The 8,999-nt window shown below is 39.6% G+C and overlaps 1 pseudogene; it reads right to left on the bottom strand.

Moving 5' to 3' along the window:
* Nucleotides 1-1,883: 1,883 nt before the first annotated feature.
* LOC101640246 lies at nucleotides 1,884-3,313 on the bottom strand (annotated as a pseudogene).
* Between the last annotated feature and the right edge of the window lie 5,686 nt (nucleotides 3,314-8,999).

Raw genomic sequence — 8,999 nt, 5'->3', positions numbered from 1 at the left:
GAGGGTTTTGTGTCAGCATATCAATCACGAGTCTCTCCTCCTTTTTCATGTGTGCATTTATCACTATCAAACTTCCTCTGATAACTGCTTTTGCTGTGTCCCAAAGGTTTGGGTACAGCATATTCTCATTTTCATTGGTTTCCAGAAACTTCCTATTTTCATCTCTGATCTGGGTCAATACCCACTTATTTTACAGGAGAGAGTTATTCATCCTCAAAGTGTTTGCCCTTATTTTCTTCATTCTTCTTTTGTTGATTTCCAGCTGTGTTAGTCTGGGTAGACGAGAGAAACAAATCCACAGAAACTCATATGTATAAGAGAGAGTTTTATATAAAGGGGACATGTACATTCAGAAATCATCCCAACTCAGTGCTGTCCAAGCCCATAAGTCCAACTTAGACCATATGTCCGCCACCAATCTACAAAGTCCTCCTCAAACTCACAAAACATGCACAATGATGCCAAATGCAGGAGGATCACAGGCCAGTGGGTAGAAAGTCTTTGAATTCAGTGACAGTGTAAGCATCTCAGTGCTGGCAGGGGTCTCCATGTGGCTTCTCCAGCACTGAGGGCTGCATCAAGGTAAGTCTATGTGGCTTCACCTCAGGCATGTCTCACAGGAAGTGAGCCTTACAAGCTGAGGCAGACAACTAGCTAAGGCAGCCGCACACTGGTCCAACCATCAGAGACCAAGATACAAGAGAACTAGAAAGGTGAAGCTCACTGAGCCATTTATATCTCTGCCCTTCAATTTATCCCACATATGTTTATTGGCCAGGTTGGCACAATACACCTTAACTATCTTACCACCCTCATGGTGTAGTGATCCAAAAGGGAAGTCAGAGTGACCTCTGTGTGCTTGAATTTACATAGATTTGAATTGTGTCCCAGCATGTGGTCTATCATCAAGTATATGCTATGTGGCCTTCAAAGGAATGTGAATCTTTCACATTTGTCTAGAAAGCTCTGAAAATTTCTATCAGGTCAAGTCGTCTAGTTGCAGCATTTAGTTTGGTAGTGTGTTGGTATGGGTATTTTAGAGAAACAAAGTCACAGAAAACATGTATAAGAGAGAGTTTCATATAAAGGTTAAGTGCACATCAAGAAAACATCCTAAACCAGTGCTGCCCAAACCCACAAGTTCAACATTAACCCCTATATTGAACACCAATCCACAAAGTCCTCCTCCATCTCACAAAACACATGCAATGATGCTGACTGCAGGAGGAAAGCCGAATCAGTGAACATGTAAGCATCTCAGCATTGGCAGGGGTCTCTACAGGGCTGCTCTAGCACCCAGAACTATATCGGGGTAGGTCCATGCAGCTTCTCCTCGAGCATGTCTTGCAGGAAGTGAGCCTTGTAAGCTGAAGCAGGGAACTGGCTAAGGCAGTTGCACCTTGGTCCAACCATCACAAAGCAAGAGACCTGAGACCTAAAAAGGCAAGGCTCGCCGAACCATTTATCTCTCTGCCCTTCAATTAATCCCACGTGTGTTTATCAGCCAGGTTGGCATAATAAACTTTAGCTCAGATAGCTTCCTTGTTAAGCATCTGTCCCAGTGATCTATCTTTCTCAGAGAGTGCTGTATTAAAATCACCTACTATGATTGTCGAGCCTATGATTTCTTTTTTCTTTTTCAAGAATGCACACTTTTTAATATTTACCTGTTTTGAGACATTCCAGTCAAATAGCAAGAGCAGAATTCAGTCAAAAACTAGTGCAATGTTTAAAAATATATATTAGACAACAAAAAAGTTTTTAAAAGATAAAAAATAACCTTCCACAATGCAACAAATTGCAGATCACTGCAATTTTAACTCCTTAGATGGTTTTCAGTTCAGTTTTTGGTTTTGAAAACGAAAGACAGTCAAAAAGAATTCTTATCTATTTCTATGTCTTTCTTTCTTGCTTCGACTACCTGCTATATTGTTAAGAGATGATGATGATGAAAGTGCTCTTGCCTTTAGCTGCTCAAAGAGCTTATTCCGGGATGGAAATTCGTCATGGCAGGTTGAACAGCTGATTAGGACATCACCCATTGTTTCTGACTCGACAGGTACTCTGGCAGCAGGTTTCTTGGTATCTTTAGTTTTCTTTCCTTTGGGTTTAGGAACACTTTTAGTATTACTTTATGGGTTGTCACACTGTTTGGTGGTCTCTGTGACACTGTTGTTTTCTTGGGGGCTGTCTCCCAAATGTGTGGCACTGTCTTGGTTTAAATTGGTATCTTCTGGATCAACTTTTACTCCTCCAGTTCCATTTTCATTCAAATTGTAACCTAACTCTGTGCTGGCTTCTGTTTCTTTTCCTTCTGTTTTTTAGAAAACTTTTGTTTGGGGACATCGTCCACTTCTTCCTCAGAATTGGCATTTCCTGCATTTTCATCTGTTTGTGGTCCTGAAAACTGTTCCTCCTCCTCTTCCAACTGCTGCTTCAGCAAGGCCACCATTTCCCGGTGCTTCCTTTATTTTTCATGATTCCTCATGGCCTTTTCTGTCTTGAATGATTTGTCACAAGCTGGGCAGTAAAGGTCAACAAAAAGATCAGTGTCCTCTTCTTCTTCACTTTCCTTACCCTCCTGTCCGTCTCTGGGCTCTTGTTCCTCCATCTCATCTTCCCATCCATCTCCAAACTCTTTTCCGCAGCGCACCTCCATCTCCCTGAGCTCCTTCTCCAAATTGGCCACCGTCATCTAGCTCTGTTCTTTGTACTGCTCTGCCAGCTTGGCCTGCTTCAGCTTCTGCTGCTGCCGCATCTCTTCAGCTTTCCTCGCCTTCTCGGCGTTCCATTCCTCCACCAGTTTCCGGTGAGCCTGCACCCTTTTATCTTGTTTCCGAATGAAAGCGACCAGCTGTCAGAGCAGTTCTTTCTTCTCTCTCCTCGTTTTGTCCCGAATCTTTTTAGTTTTCTTTTTCCATGGCTCGCTTCTCCCAGGAGTTGGAGGCCTGCCCCCGCGTGTCGTATTCCTTGTTCCACGCGAAGTTCTTCTGCGTGCAGAAGCTCTGCCAGCAAGTGTAGAAGGGATGGACCACCGTGTCGTAGTCACTCTGAGAGTCTCCAAAGGATGGGGAATCCTCCTTGTCTTCCTCTAACACGGATTCTACTTCTTCCTTTGCAATCATTTCAAAAACATTCTGATACACCGTGTAGAAACCCTTCTCATGATCTCCGTAAGCCGGTAGTAGCAGGTCACAGTGAAATAGTGCAGCAAATCTAAGCTGTTGTCTTGGTATTTGCCATCAAGGCCACCTTTGAGCAGGGCTTCTCTGTGATTGTCATACCAGGCTCTTTCCTGAAGGTCACTCAACATCTTTTTTCAACTTTTGGAACTTTTAATTAATGATTTCGTTGGTCTCTCATTGGGTGTGTAAATGTTTATTAAGCTCACTGGTTCTTGGTTACTGATCCCTTGAGCATTATATAGTGCCCCTCCTTTTCTCCTGTTATGGCTTACACCTTGAGATCAATTTTGTCAGAGATTAGGATTGCAACCCGTGCTTTTTTTGAATTGCCATTTGCTTGGTATATTTTTCTTCAGACTTTGATTCTCAGCCTATTTCTGTCTGCCAGCCTGGAATGTGTTTCTTGTAGGCAGCAGATCGATGGGCTGTGTTTTCTAAACCAGTTTGCTAGTCCCTGTCCTTTAATGGGTGAATTCAGTCATATTCAGAGTTATAACATCTATCAGTGGGCTCTGCGATGTCATCTCATACCTTTTGTGTTGGGTGTTTTCCTACCTCCCTTCTTATTAGCGCTTTGTGTATATGAGCGTGTGGTTCATTATTGCTTTCTTTTCACTATTGAACCCATGTTATCTTGGGGGCTGTTTTTGATGTGTTGAGCTCTGGATGGAGCTGTCTATGTGATGGTCTCTTATTTGTGCTTGGTGAATGTTGTTCTTCTGACCACACTGGGTCGGGAAGGATTTTTTGTAGAGCTGGTTTCTTTTAATATATTCTTTGAGTTTTGCCTTGCCGGGAAAGCTCTTACTTCTCTGTCTTTCTCTATAGATAATTTGACTGGGTAGAGAATTCTTGGATTTGCATTGTTTTCTTTCAACTTTTGGAAAATGTAACTCCACTCTCTCCTCTTCTTCATTGTGTTTGTTGCTAGGTCTGAGCATATTCTTATTTGGTTATTTTTAGGGGACTGCATTTTTTCCCTAGCTGCTCTCATGATTTTCTTCTTTTCCTCAAATTTGGATAGTTTAACTACTATAAGCCTTTGTGAAATCATCCTGGGATTCTGTCTAGCGGGTGTCCTTTCTGCTTCCTGGATGGTTGTCTGATTCTCATTTATTAAGCTGGGGATGTTTTCCCCTAGGAATTTTCTCTGTATTTTTGCCATTGACTTCTTTGTTCTGTCTTGTGTTGGTATCCCAATTATTCAAATGGTGTTCCTATTTATAGCATCCTACATTGTTCTAAGGTTTTCTTTGGCTTTTTATTATGTTTGACTGTATTTTGAGTTTGTTGAAGTCCACCTGGTTATCCTGGAGGTCTCTGATATGGTTCTCAGCTTCTTCTAGTCTGTAGGGGAAGCCTGTTAACTTATTTGCTTTTATTACCTCGTACCTTAACTCTTGTATTTCCCTTTGGTGCATGGTCTTTATCTCCTTTATTGTTTCATCCTTTTTCTAAATTACTTCCCTCATATGCTGTATGACTCCAAGCAGCATTCTGAATATTTCTTTCTGTGGCAGCTTAACTTCTGCTTTTTCTATGCATGTTGATAGATTCAGGACTTCCTTGAGGTGATTTTTAAGGTTTTCTAATGAAGGAGTGATCTATAGTTTATGGGATCTTTGTAGGCACACGGACTTGTTGCTTTGGAGATCAGATTAAGAGACTACATGGTCTGGGTATTGGCGTGTGTCTTTTCCTTGGTTTTTATCCTTATACTAGTAGACTCATACAATATTTGTCATTTTATGATTGACTAGGTATCGCTAAAAATAGAGATGAGACCATGAACCATTAACTTCATTCAGTATAATGGTTTCCAGGTTCCTCCCTTTTATGAGATGGTTCATGGTCTCATCTCTATTTTTAGCGATACCTAGTGTCCCCTGTGTGTATATACTACAGTTTCTTTATACTTTCCTCAACTGATGGGTTGAACAACTGATGCTGGAAAAACTGGATCTACATTTGCAGAAGAATGACACAAGAACTATTTTTCACCTTATGCACAAAAATGAACTCAATATGGATTAGAGACCTAAGCCCCAGATATATAAGTATTGTTAATAATAAATGTGGGCTGTGCTTAATTGCCCAATTGCAGGGAATCCATAGACTACCGAGTATAATGATGGAAGCACAGAGAAGGGAAGGCAAAAGTAGAAGATTGGATCTACTATATGTAAATCCCTATTTATATCAAAAAGGATTCATCAAGAGAGTAAAACAAAAATCCACAGTTGGGGGAAAAAATTTAGCAGCAACTCAATTGGCTAGGGACTAATGACTAACATACAAAGAATTCTATAACATCTCAACAAGAAGAAAACACATCATCCAAGTAAAAGGTGGGCAAAGGACATGAACAGAGAATTTGAGAAGGCACTCAAATGACTACCAAACACATGAATAAATTCTAATGACCACTACATATTTGGGAAATATAAATCAAAACAATGATAATATACCACCTTCTGTATACCACAATCATAGTCCAATTCAAAAAAAGTCCCCCCAAACAAAAAACAAAACAACAACAACAAAAACCACGGAAAAACCAAGAACAAATGCTAGAGCGGGTGTGGAAATATTAGAATTTTCATACATTGCTGGTGAGGTTGTAAACACATATAGCCGTTGCAGAAAACAGTGACTTTTCCTGAAATAACTGTGGATAGAAATACTATATGACCTAACAATACCTCTGCTGGGCTTATTATCTCAAAGGAGTAAGAGGAAAAATCACAAACATGTATGCTTTCCTATGTTCATAGGCAAGCAGTTCACAAGCGAAAAAAATTTCAAAAACCCCAAATACCCATCAGTTGAAGAATGTATAAAGGAACTATGGTACATACACACAGTAGAAAACTATGTATCCTCCAAAATAGTGATGAGACCATGAACCATCTCATAAAATAAAGCTGGAAACTGTTGTACTAAGTGAAGTTAGTCAATCATAAAGGACAAATATTGTATGAATCTACTACTATAAGGATAAAAGCCAAAACAAAAACAAAGATGGGCTCCAATTCCCAGTCCATGTATTCTTCTAGTCTGCTCCCTGAAGCAACAAGTCAGTTTGCCTACCTTGATCTCATAAACTAAAAACCACTCTTTCATTAGAATACCTTAAAAATCACCTCAAGAGAGGTAACCTCATTACCAATGGGGTCATTTCCCTGTGTTAGGAGAAGTGAAGACCAATTAATTCCTTCCATACAACAGTGTTCTGTAGTCACCCCAAATTAATAGACAATCCTATAAGAGTAATTAGTGAACTTTACAAGGAGATTAGATGAAGAGGAGGTTGTGTTCATTTCTGTATTGGGCCGGGGGTGGGTTTTAGCACTTCAGACGGTAGGTGGGTTGAGTGTGGCACCCAACCCTTGGGGTGAACATTGCCTGTAGAGGCCCCAAGGGGAAAATGAACCTGGTATTATGTTTGTAAGTGGGAACTTTTGACCTAATTCCCAAGCAACTTCTGCCGACCCAGGCAATGTACTATATACCACATGGACATTAGACTCTATCTTGAGGTATACAAACCCTTCGTAAACCACACCAGAAGGACCCAAATTGGAAACCCCACTAAATGAAGTGGACTTTACCTGAAATTCACTTAAAATGAACAAGGAATGAAAATGATACCTTGAACGTTACGCTGAAATGGCTTAGTAGAAAAATCAGCAAAACATGATTAACTCAGATTTAAGGAATTGATGGTTATTGGACTTTGGGTGGATTTGAACCTACTGCTATGACGGTTCCCAATGAATGGCGGCTCATGATCAACATATATTTGCTGTTCTCATGCTCTCCCTGCCTTTATGTGACATGTGTTAGTCTGCCAGACATAATGTGCTGTCGCCCACATTAGGAAGATATACAAGTTAGCAATTCATGTATTGCAGTCTGATAAGAAATACCACACATGTAAAAAATACTTTGCTCCACAGTGTGTTAGAACAATAATTATATGAATAGATTTTGAGCTATCACCTGTTTATCGCCCTAACATAAGAACAACTAGGTCTTAGGACATAGCCTTGCCTGGTACTCACGGTCATGAAGAGATGGGTGCCATGGTGAAGGAATCAAATGGTGTATCTGCTATCATGAAAAGTGCCTGGGGTTGTCTAAAAGGCTTGTCTTAAAATAATAAACATCGAAGTAAAATGTCAACTAAGCCCACAACAAAGAAGCATGCCAGCCTATGTGATTTAAGGACTGTAAATAATAAAATCCAAATCCAAAGGAGGGAATGGAATGAGCTTAAATTATGAATACCTGTATTACAGAAGGCTATGGATGACCAAAGGTCTGGAAACCCAAAATTCATTTGAACAGTCCCTACCTGGATAGAGTCTCAGGCAAATCCCACAGCACATAGGCTACGAATGGCCCAAAAATCAGACAAATAGGATGATCGAGTGGGTTTCAGCAGCTACACTAAACTGCAATCAACACTGTGTAATTTGATCTGACTTGTTGGCACCTAACGACTGGACTCAATGTGAATTTATTCCAATTTTTAAACATTCTTTGGCTTCTCTTAGATCGAGGTCTTTAACTCTTTGTGCTATTCCTAATTTTTTTGTTTGTCCTTGTTCTGTATTTTTATCTAATGAGAGAAACTGACATGAGTGGGGCTAGGAAGGCAGTAGCTGGGTTTCTGACTAGAGGCACAGGAAAAGCAAGGTGGGGGAAATGGGCTGTCAGTATCAATGGGTACAAGAAGGGAGTAAAGTATCCGAAGTTTATTGTGGTTATGATTGCACAGCCCTTCTTGATATGACTGAATTCCTGAATTATATGATATGTTAATTATATCTCAATAATTTTTCTAAATCGAAAATGAGGGCCTTCAATGAGATAGATTGTCACAGTGACTACAACAGTATGTTTAAACACAGGGATGATTGTGAGGGCAACACGGGACTGGGAAGTGGTTCACTTCATTGTACATAATATTTCTATATAAGTTTGAAATTACTTGTGGACTTCTTGCAGCAACAAGTCAGTTGTTTCTACAATAAGCCAAGTAAAAAAATCAAACTATCATTTTATCAGATATGTATGATCTTATCATATACATTGACTTGAATACATTTATTATACCCATAATTAAAGTTAATGGTGTTTCAATCTACAAAGATCCAACAAAAATCTACATAAATTAATAAATAAAATATTCTACTTAAGCTAAGATAACAAAAGGAAACCCTTTTCCCCAGATGTGATTCTGATTTGAGACATTGTTAAAAAGATCAGAACGTCCCCATAGAGTGTCAATGGTTGTAAAGGTTTATGGGAGCAGAGAGCCACTTCTTTCTCCACTGTTCCAAGAGTGGGTTAGAACATCCAGTCTTCCAATAGCAATGTGTTTAACCACTGGACCATTAATGATCTACAGTAAATTATTGAGAATCCTTTTCTTTATAAAGTTTAAACACAATGCGCAATAAAATTAGAAGTACAAAATACTAAAACTATTCCTTCTTCCAAGGGTAACACGATGTTCCAGACCAAACATTTCAGACCAAGCAAACAAACAAAAAAATACACTGATAAATTAAACTTCAGCATCAACTAATAAAGTAAATGATACTGAGAGTCACAGGAGTTGTACATTTATTTATTTTAATTTATTTTTTATTAAATACTTTTATTGCAGGCCCTTACATCTCTTATCACAATCCATATTACCATCCAGTGTGTCAAGCACATTTGCACATATGCTGCCATCATCATTTTCAAAGCATTCTCTTCCCACGTGAGCCCCTGATATCAGCTCCCCATGTCTTCCCCTTC

Source organism: Echinops telfairi, unplaced genomic scaffold (genome assembly GCF_000313985.2).
Source record: "Echinops telfairi isolate 266 unplaced genomic scaffold, ASM31398v2 ScPeMD7_2;HRSCAF=8, whole genome shotgun sequence".
NCBI lineage: Eukaryota > Metazoa > Chordata > Mammalia > Afrosoricida > Tenrecidae > Echinops > Echinops telfairi.
This window is presented reverse-complemented; position numbering and strand designations above follow the sequence as displayed.